Genomic DNA, 11,317 nt, shown 5'->3' on the forward strand with positions numbered 1-11,317 from the left:
CTCTTTTCAAGGAGATTGAGAAGAAATCAAGGGCCCAGAGAAAAGGAGGGTGGTAAGCTGGATTGTTCTGGAGTCAGATTTCTCTGAAGTGGCCTTAAGTTAACAGAGCTAGGTGTCAAGTGCAGTCACTTCTGACTTCCCTTAAGACATACCATAGGACTCAGTCCAACTCTTTAACTTCAATGCATCCACCCAGCTTTCCCACTGACTGGGTAAAGAAGTAATTGCTGGGGAAATCCCTTGTTGTCTTACAGTTAGAAATCTTCACATATGTGCTAGTACAGTACAAACAGAAACACCAAATATCACCCAGCATTTGGAAGTAGATTTAGTTAACATCCACAGGCACTGACCTCTAAAACATGTCAGGCCTTGAAGGCTCAGGGAGGGAAGTTTTTATGGGGTTTGCAAGAAAGGAGCAGAGTATTTGGCAGTTATTGGTTGGTTCTTACAATATGCATCATAGTGACCAGCTGTGCATCACAGTGAACAGCCATTTCCAAGAACCAAAAATAACGGAACTGAAACAAGAACTGAAGTAGACTGGAGGTTACCTGGGCAACTAACAGGAACTGAAGTGTACTGGCGGGGGGAGGGCATTTTCTGCTATATTTCTCCCTCTTTTAGTATCCCAGAAAATCTTTGCTGGACACATTATATGTGATCTTCTGAAACAAGGCCCAACTAGAAGCAGTAACATTAGGGCTGTCAGTGGTCCTAGGAGGGGAACTAGCTAAGGTCTCCAAGATTGAAATGCTCCCCAGCAGGAATTTATGGTTTGTTCTCCTTATTACAGGGTCACTCCCTAAGTTGCATTTAGAAAGAGCTGTGGCTCGGGTCTATCTATTCTGTAACATTACTCTGGCAAGGGAGTCAGTTTGACCCTGGAGCATGGCCACTGTGCCTTGGATGCTCATCAAATCTTGTTCATTTGTAGAATAAGGGGACAGGCCTTACTGGTTGTTTTCTCTTGTCTTGGGGTAATCATCCATTGAGCTAAGGCGAAAACCACATCTAGCAGGAGAGTAGGAAGCAAAACCCAAGTTGGACAATACAATATCAAGCATGTACACAAGCTGAAATAGAAGGATAAGCAGCCTGAAAAAGGCACAAAAATCAAGGAGAGCAATGCACTGAGGTATGAAGCAATCCTGTGAACAGTGTCCTCAAGCTTCAGCTGTGCATAAACTAGTCAGCATCCAGAATGACCAGAACAGGTCTTTGAGTGCCTGGCCTTTCACAGTGAGCTTCAGAGGAGCTGTCTGGTCCAGGCAGATTCTCCACCAATCATCTGGATGGGCTCTTTTTACTCTGGAATGGGGGATCTAAGGCTGGATTTCTGAAACTTCTAGAGGAAGTTAATATGCACCTGGGTTGCAAGTGTAATGTTACAGAATATGTGTGTGCAGGGATGTCTACAGGTATAGTTGGTCTTTTAGCTAAATTTTTATGGAGCTGGTTACAAGCTGTTCCTGTAGGATTATGTTTTTGTTTTTTTTAACTCTTTTAGAGTTTTCTGGCCTATATGTTGTATAGTTCTGCCAATTTTGAGTTATCTCTGCTATAAATGCAGACCTGTTATCACTGCCAATAATCAAGGGCAGGCCATATCTAGGGATGATTTTTTTACAGCAGGACCCTACAAACTTCTGTTGTCTTCTCAGTGTTGGTAGGGAATGTTTTTGGCCAGCCTGAGTAAGTGCATATAAGCACCAAAAGATATCTGTAGCCCTTTTAAGGCTTTACTTCAGTGTTTTTAAAAGGTGATGTTTCAGTCAATTGGATTCACAGAGGGCACTTAGGATTCTGGACTGGACTGCTTTGAGTACAGGTTTGGCCCCATTGACAGACAGTGGAGCAGATACTGGCCATGCATGGGATGTTTTGCATTTTTCTTTGTGGCTTGGGATGCTTTATTGTTTTGGCAAGTTTCCAGACAGCAGCAGGAAGCAGTAGCCCTTTTCATTTTTAGACCAATTGAGGGCCTGCATGAGGGCCCATAGTTCAGTTTGCTGTGTGGGCCATCCCTGTGGGACAGCCTTGGCCAAAATAGCTTTGTCCAAGGTGATCACAGCATGTCTAGCCTGTTGGACTCCATTCCTAACAGAGCTATTTCCATCCATAAACAGGGTGTACTCAGCATCTGTCGGGGGTTCACTTTTAAGTCCAGTCAGCTCAAGAACAGCTTATCAGTTAGTGCCTGGTAGTCATGGTCTGGTGGACCCAGCTTGGTGAGCAGGTACATGACAGGATTAAGGTTATCCTCACCAGAGTCAGGAGAGGACTTTGCATGACAATTTTTAATACCGGGTGACCCAGTTATAGGAACCGTGGTTATTTAGGAGGTCTAGCACAGCATATGGCACCTGGACAGTTAGGTCTCAGCCTAAGGTGAGTGTGTCAGAAGGTGAGTTTTATCAGAAGGACAGAGCCTGTTGGAGTGCAGAGGCAAAGGGAGAGGCAGCCCTTAGTGACTGGATCCAAGTGTTTGCACAGGCAGGCCACTGGGCTCTCCCAGAGCCTGACAGTCAGAGTAAGCATCTTTGAACTCAGGGAGCAGATGACTGCTTTTCTTCTTGGTTTAACGACTTGGTGTCCCTGTTTGAAGTCCCAGATATCTGACCTTTTTTTTATAGATTTATGCCTTTTCCTAAGATACCTTATATCCAGTTCCTTCCAAATATTGCAGTAGAGCTTTCATGCCTTTCTAGCAGGCAGCTTGTGTGTTATTAATCATAGGTCAGCTGTGGGGGCTTATCTAAAGAAGGTAAGCAAGTTTTCTGTGAGGTTGAGTCCAGGTCATACTGTTTACTAGGGGGACCACAGTGGAGCTGGAAGGGACAGAGAAACAGGCTGTCTCAGAGGGGCCAAATCTGTTGCCAGAGCCTCCCCCAAAACAGTGGGAGAGTTCCCAAGCCCTTGTGGCAATTGAGTCCAAGTGAGCTGGCCCTTTTCATCTTGTCTCAGGATCTTCCCAGTCAAAGGCAAAAAGGTTTGGCTTATGGGAGCAACCTGCAAGCAGAAGAAGGCATCTTTTAAATCTAGACATGTAGTCCATGTGGCATCTGGAGATAGCAGTCCAAGAAGGGTGTATGGGCTAGGAACCACAGAGTGTGCAGTGATGGCTGCATTGTTGAGTGCATAGAGATCTTGCACCGGCTGGTTATCACCACTGGGTGTTTTTACCAGGAGGAGAGGAGTATTCCAAGGTGCTTAACAGTCTACCAGCATCCCAAACTGCTTTAGGCAGCTGATGTGTGGCTGGATGCCTGTTTGTGCTTCTCATGACATAGGATATGGGAGCACGATTGATAGCCCGGCCCAGAAGTGAGTCTTCTGCTCATACCTCTGGGAGGAGTTTTCAGAATTTCAGGATTGTGATTATCTCTCTCGGGCTGATGCATGCATCATTCTTCCTCTTCAGGAACAATCAGAGTTAGGACCAATTTTGAAAGTGCAGCTCAGCGACACAGCACCTGCCTGGCAAGCACAAGGTCGTGAGTTCAATTCCCAATACTGGGGAAAAAAAAAAGAGAGAGAGAGAGGGAGGCTGGCTGGCCTGGTGACAGGAATTCACTTTTGGTGAGATGTCCTCTCAGGCTGCAAGTGGTGCCTGGCAGAAGGGGCGAGAGGCAAGAGTCCCAGTTGCCCTGGTAATGGTAACTGTTTTCTGAGAGAAGGGACTTTTGAGTAACTACAGAGAGTTCTGTTCCACTGTCTACAAGGAAAGTCGTAGGTTTGGCCCTCAATATGGACATGGACTGTGGGCTTCCTGTAGCCCAGCTGAAGAAGGAAGCCAAGTCTAACCTAGTCTGAGCCTATCAGCATGATGAAAGGGTTGTCACTGATCCAGGTTGAAGCTTTTGAGAACCTTATCTTTTAATCTGAAGGGGCATTTATTTTTTAGTGTCCATAGCCCTTATAACTTGCATATTGGTAAGAGCTTCATTAGGCTTTGGGTAACAGTGGTAACTTTTGATGTATTGTTGGGCTTTTTGCCCCTCTCTTTGATGTCTCTGAGAAGCACTGACTGGAGTGCTTTGTTTCTTTTTGCTGGCTGGAGAGCTAGCCCAGTGAGAGCGGCAGTGGCATCTGCCACAGTGGAATTGTCAGGTCTTGTTCAAGCTCAGGGAGCAGCAGTTTTATTTTATTTCCACTCTGTAATCACCAGAAAAGCCCTTTTTATAATTCTTGGACCTGCAATCAAGGACCATGGGTTTTGACTAATTAGTTCTCATTTCTGACTCTCTATGTGTATGTGGTTTACCCTCGAATGATGGTGCAACAGACAAAGGGTGGGTGCCCCTCAGAGAGAGAAGCCATTCAGATGCCTGCCTGGCCCCTTGCCTCTCAGCAACGTTGGGACTGTCCAGACTATGGAGAAGTGTCAGTAGGTTCGCCTTTTTGTCCTTATTAGCAACCACAGGTTGGGGCCAAATCAAGCACCATAGTTTGGAGAAGAATCCTTCCTCCTCACCATGGAGCTCAGACGGCATGGCGCATTGCTTTCACTGTCCATTACAAGCATTCAATCATTCAACAGGTGCTCAGAGGTTAAAACATTCCCTCCCCCAAACCACGGGGAGGCCTAACCAATGAGAGGTGATCAAGCTGTCCTTCTGCTCACACTGAGCAGGTACAGACGGAAACGTGTGTCCCTGGGGGTCTTTCTGAGGTCTGGCAAGCAGGCAAGTAAGCAGACTGCATCATGCTCCCTTTGGGATCCAACGTGAGCCACTCCAAAGGGCAGCAAGGGATCCTCCTCCAGACCCCCAAGGAAACTTGAGAAATCTCGAAGGCCCACCTTCCCATCGAGACCTAAAGAGGTCCTTGCTCCATCCGCAAGGGCCACAACCAGCGACCAAAGAGGTCAGCACAGTTGGTCTTTGCAGCCAACAAACCAGATGCAGAGGCAAGCAGAAACACTGAAACGTCACTCAGGATATGGAAGTAGATTTATTCAATGCTGACAGGCACTGACCTCTGAAAAATATCATGCCTTGAAGGCTCAGGCAGAGAAGTTCTATTGGATTTGTAAGCAATCTACCACTTCCAGTGCAACCCATGGTGTAAAAAAAGACACAATAATATGTCCAAAATGGTGGGGAGTCAAGGGGGTCCTGAGGCCAGCCACACCTCTGCAATGTGAGAGCACAGCAACCAGGAGCCATTTGGTTATTAGGCTCAGAGATAATAGTAGGAAATGCTGTCCGTTTGTCTTTAAGATGAAGAAAGTGTATTTATGTTTCTGATCAGAACCCTTGGTGTGATCATCAGCAAGGGTCTCCTAAAGCCTCCGGCTGCCAAGCTCATCAGCCCCTGCCTCTCTTTCTCCAGGATCTCCTCACAATGACCATGAGAATTGAAGTCTGAACTCAAATGTAAGTCTTATGCCTGTCTGAAATGATACTGTCTTTGGTTTACAGCTGTGTTACCCACCTTCTCCAGAAGGATGTGAGCTCTATGCTTGCAGAGGCCTTGCCTGTCTTATTCATCATTTTATCCCGAGGACTTAGAATTGTGCCTGGCACATAGCAGGTGCTCAACAGCCACTGATAGAATGACTACACTTTCAAGGAATCCCATTCTAATTGGACAAGGTGGGAAAAAAAGAAAAAAAGAAAAGAAAAAGGAAGAAGAAGAAATCTCTAAATTCAATTTCAAGTATTTTGATGGAAAATTTCATTATTCCAGAGGAATCTTTGAGTATTCATGTAACATACAAGATCCCCAATTACTCCATCCAAGTCATAATAGGACCAGATGTAACTTCCTCCTGAGTGTCTGAAACATGGTTGGTACAAGAAGCTGCAGTGGCTACTCACTATGGGTGGAAAATCATGCAATCAAATGCATATTGTGAGCCGGGCATGGTGGCACACACCTGAAATATCAGCACTTGGGAGGCTGAGACAGGAGGATTGTTGTGAGTTTGAGGCCCACCTGGGCTATAACGTGAGTTCTAGACCAACCTGAACTGCATAGCAAGCCTTTGTCTCAAAAATACAAAAAAAAAAAAAAACCCTGTATTTGGTGGGGACTGCTTCACAGTTGCTACTATATAAAGGCAGCAGAAGTGCTCCACTAACTAAACCCTTTTCTTTTTCCTCCTGCAGACAAAGGGACTCTTCTAGAAATGTTTTGCTTGGTAAACATCCAGTTGACCCACCTTATGATCATGGACAACCAGATACCTGTGTTCGCTCCTCTGCAGCTCACCCACCCTCACCACGGAGATCCTTCCTAGCAGGTCCTCCAGGTGCCAATCACTTGGCAAGGTGTGCACTTCCCGGTTCACGTTAAAGCTCTGCCAAGTGGAGTCAACACTCAGCGATGCCCAGTTCACGTCAGCAGCCGTCTAAGATGTGTCAGGCAGGCTCTTGATACACTGGAACAAAACAAACTGTACTTTGCATCCAAAATAACTGGTCATCGTAATGCTGACATGGAATTTCCCTGAATTTCACCCTAATGGAATTAGCCAAGCTGTATCATGCGAGAAAGCATAGAATAGGTACCTATGTGGTGATGTAACGTTAAAAATTAATTATGAAGCCTATATGGTATCAATGGAATGTTTAAAAATCCATGGATCTTTTCATTGGCTGGTTTAACTGGACTCTGGATCAGTGACATTTGTATCTTCCAAAATTATTGGTAATAGGTAACGCTAAGTGTTTACCAGATTAAAAAAACACTCTTCAAAATATTTTACACACACAAATTCATTTAGGCCAGTCCGTTAATATGAAGAAAATCTGTCGCTTAAGAGTATATGTCTTCTTCACACAGATCTCTGCTTCTCTAGACACTTCAAAAAATAAAAGGAAAAAGACATCATTTCTCTTTATATAAGATCTATAATTAGACCCAACTTTTATCAGGCACTGTGTTTCACTGTAACTATAGAATCAGCTATAACAAAAAAAGCATTTACTCTGTTATTTTTGCAATGTATTACGGTACTTGCAAAATATTTATTGAGCCATTTAAATTGATCCAGGCCTACTTACAAATACCAGAAATATGGTAGCCAAAAGGACAGCTCTCCTGCACCAAGGAGGTGATACCCTAAAGACAACTAGAATTTAAGACACGTTAGAGTAACTATATAATATTATTATAATTATACTAATGCAATTGTATATAAGAGCCAGTATTATTGTTCCCATTTGATAGATGAGGATAAAGTAAGCTAATGTGGTTGTAGTGGTGATGTATAGTAGGGTAGATTCAAATCCAGGTCTGGCTAAAAGTGTGTAAGGAAGTGAGATTTCATCATTGTAAAATGAGAAATAATACTTTACACCATTGTTGTTAGGGTACAGATAGTAAAATGTCCAACACACACACAGGAGGTCCTCAGTACTGTAAGGGCAACACAATTTGTTAACTTGGATATACACACTGTATTTTTCATCTCCTGCAAAATGGAGCAGCTCTTTTAATGAAGGATCTGAAAACCTTCGCTATATACTGTCTTCTGGAAGGTTTAAGTTTTTTTTCCATATTGTAATAAAACTTTAATTTACCAACATGAGCAAATTCTGCTCAGGATTCATCAAGCAAGTAGAGAGGATGGATGGGTTTTTGTGAAGATACTGGTTGTGTTTCACCTGAGACTTTAAATATTCCTCTTCCCTTTCTTAAAACATGGTTGTACGGTAAGTCTCTATGGTTTACTAACATTCAAGTTACAGACTTTCACAGGTATCCTGTGTAAGCCTGACTTTGTCAGCTTATGAACAAACCAAACTTAGAAACAGTTCTCCCAGAACGGAACTCATTCATAAGTCAGGGGCTTACTGTACTAACTTCCAGTGTTCCCAGTGAGACCACAAAGCTCACAGAACCTAAAAAACCCACCCAAGACCACACAGTTACTGAGCAATGAAGCCAAGTTTCAACCCAAGCCTTTAAGACTCGGACTACGATCTTTGTCCAGTAGGACTGCTCTCTGTAAGACACCCAGAGGAAGTCCTCCAGGATTTGCCAATAACATCCGCAGAAAACAAAGGTAGCGCTGGCACTGGATATTTTCTTTTTCACTTGGGAAAGAGGAAATAATCAATAATCAACTGCCTATTACTTGTTTATTGGGTGTTGCCCAACAAAAGCAGCATGGTGTCACATGTTCTGGAAGGGACAAAAACCAAAGAGACAATGCCTGTAATTTTAAGGATGGCTGTCTAATTGGGTAGAGTGCTCCCTGAGAAGGCAATAGCTATTATGATCCTAATTATTTGAGGGCCCGGTATCTGTAGTTCTTAACGACAGTTACTGCTATGACGTTATGCCAGGGACTTTCAGGGTTTTGTCATCCTCAGGAAAACACTATGGACTGGGAACTACCAAGATTGCCACTTTTTAAAATTTTTCATTTTATGAAAAAAATGAAATTTCATAATCAAATAGTAAGAGAATGACAGTAATTATTATACTGTGTATCATTATCTGCAGAGTAGTTACTGAGAGTACAAGATAAACCGAAAAGATTCCTACGAAAAAGAAACAGATAATAACATGAATCTTTCCAATGAACTAAGTTAAACTAGTACAAGAGCAACCAATGAGCATATATATATTGAAATATTTTTAAAACAAAGGAGTTTTCAATTTGGTGAAGTATTTGAACTTCTCCCAGTTTCCATTTATTGCTGTTCTATTACGCTGTTTATTTGTGTTTTTCATGTAAAAGAAACCATGCAATATGAGTTTCCAGGGGTGGGCTCAAAATAATCATTTCTAACTTAACTGCACCTTGTCAGGGGTGGATATGGGTTGGAGTCAATGGGCTTTCAAAGAATTGATCGTGTTTTCCTCCGCATCCCAGTGTTAAAATTACTAAAGACTTTCTCTACTGCACATGAGAAACCAATTTCTCTGAATTTTCTTACTGGCTATTCTAGCTACTGGTTGGTGCTTTGAGTATCTATTTAGAACACCTAAAGCAACCTAGCACTAAGCCCAGAGGAAAGCCTAGTACATCTGACCCTGCTGAGAGAGAAAGGAAACAAAGGCTGAGGGAATAACTCACCAGCTGAAACAGCCGTGAGCCATGGTTCATCAGAGCACGGCTTATGCAGCATTTACTACATCCAGGCACAAGGAAGGCACACAGAGGTGAACTGAGCAAGTCTCTCTCAGGCTGTTTTCCTTCAGCATATTGCCCATCAGCATATGAAACGTATGTACCAAGACCCCAGCACCACCAAATACGGGTTATGGTAGTCATTCTGATCCTACCCACCCCTCTAGGAAATATGCTCATTTAGGAATATTTCCAATGTTCTGAGATACTTTTGTTTAGAAAAGATGATACAAAATGACATGATGTATATGGGTATTTATATAAAGGGCTCAGGCTGGAATCAGAAAAGACTCAGTGTCAACCCCTCCTGGGCCATGAATAATGTCTAGGACACTGGGGAAATTATCTAACTCTAAACATTAGGAAGTTTTGTGTTTGCATCTGCTTTCTGTTGTTGACATTGGGCTGAGATGACAAAAACAAAATGGGGAAATTGTTGTAAACATTCCAGTTTAAACCATGCATAGTGGTTCTTACCTGAAATTCCAGCTACTCAGAGACTGAGGTAGGAGGGTTATGAGTTTGAAGTCAGACTGAGCAAATTAGCAAGACTGTAAAACAAAAATTATCTAGCGCTGTGTCTAGTTTATCATAAGCCTTAGAAAGAGTTCATTTGTGTACTATTTAACATACGGTACATAAACATCGTTTATAATCTACATAGTATATAAAGTAGTACATATTAGACTATATAAATCTATAGTATATGCTATATAATACACAATGCATCTGCATATTTTCCCACTTTTATTAATACATGTTGCAGAGCATAATGATTACATTCACTGTGGGGATTGGTACACATTTTTTTTGTTGTTTTTGTGTTTTTCTCTGGTACCTGGAATCGAACTCACGACCTTGCACTTGCCAGGCAGGCACTGTACCGCTGACCTAAATCCCCAGTGCCGGGATTGGTACATATTTTAATTCCCTTCTTTTACTCTCTCCTTCCCCTCTTATTTTTCCAGTATTAGATTCATTTATTTATAAAACCTTATAAAGTTAATTATAATACATACAGATTGAAAATCAGACTAATGTGCTGCAAGTTCACGATCAGCCTGGGCTACAAAGTGAGTTCAAGGCCAGCCTGAACTGCATAGCGAGACCCTGTCTCAGAAAGACAAAAAAAAAAGGACAATTGCACAAAGTTAAGGTACACTGTTAGATACATTGTTCGCACTGGATTACAATTTTTTTCTTTTTTCCTATATATTTTTAAAGGTATGTTACATTAGATATAGATAGATAGATAGATAGATAGATAGATAGATAGATAGCTATTATTCACTAAAGTCGAAGGAAAATCTGCAACGGTAGCTTTCAAGCTCGTGTTGGACTACGAAAGTTTTCAAGAAACAAACTGTTCCCAGGAGACATCAGGGAAGGCTCTGCCAGTCAAGTGACCCGAAAGCAGGGTGGCTGGGTCAAGAAGAGGGTTCGAGCCCAGCCGGAATTTCGGCGCGGTGCTGCACGCCCCGTCCCCATGGGGCGCCCCCTAACCGCAGGGACTGGGATTCTTTTTTTTTTTGGTTTTTTTTGGTTTTTCTTCGGTACCGGGAACCGAACTCACGACCTTGCGCTTGCCAGGCAGGCGCTTTGCCGCTGAACTAAATCCCCAGCCCCCAAAGATGGGGATTCTTTACTGAGCGTTGACCACCGCAAGACCCCCTCGTGGGCGGTTTGCATTTACTCACTAACCGCATCCTCTCAACAATCCAAATAAAGCAGCCAGACGGGAAATCCTACAAACGCAACGGACCCGTCTCGCCCTCGTTACCCCGGAAGGCGGAGCCCCTCTCGGGTGCGTTTCGGCAGATCTCCCGCTCCGCCCCTCCGCGCACCCGGGGACCCGGCCCGCCCAGCGCCGAGGTTGTGCAAGCGCCGGCTGCTGGCCTCCGGAGAGGGCGGGGCGCGGCCCAAACCCGGTGAACTGCTCTGCGCCCCGGGCTATCTCAGGGTGGAGTCCGCGGCGCCCGCTCAGCCGCCCGCAGCGGTCACCCGGCCGGCGCCCTCGCTCACCTCGCTGACTCCATCCTCTCCACCACCCCCTGCGTCCCCGTCCCAGGGGCTGGCAGCCTGGGTGCTCATTGGCCGCCCAGAGGCGACTCCGTCCGATAAATACGCGGTCCCGGCGGGAGAGCATGGAGCGGCCCGCAGCGCAGCGTCCGCAGCATCCCTGCCGCCCTTTGCCACCTCCACCGCGCAGCTCCGGCCCGAGCAGCC

At 44.3% G+C, this 11,317-nt stretch overlaps 1 long non-coding RNA gene across 1 annotated transcript; it reads left to right on the forward strand.

Moving 5' to 3' along the window:
* The first annotated feature begins 832 nt into the window (after positions 1–832).
* LOC102014092 lies at positions 833–6,551 on the forward strand. The gene is made up of 3 exons (XR_262302.1): positions 833–1,138; positions 5,338–5,381; positions 6,117–6,551. It is a non-coding gene; the product is annotated as an uncharacterized LOC102014092 (long non-coding RNA).
* Positions 6,552–11,317: the final 4,766 nt, after the last annotated feature.

This window comes from Chinchilla lanigera, unplaced genomic scaffold (assembly GCF_000276665.1).
Source record: "Chinchilla lanigera isolate Chin_1 unplaced genomic scaffold, ChiLan1.0 scaffold00044, whole genome shotgun sequence".
In the NCBI taxonomy this organism is placed as follows: domain Eukaryota; kingdom Metazoa; phylum Chordata; class Mammalia; order Rodentia; family Chinchillidae; genus Chinchilla; species Chinchilla lanigera.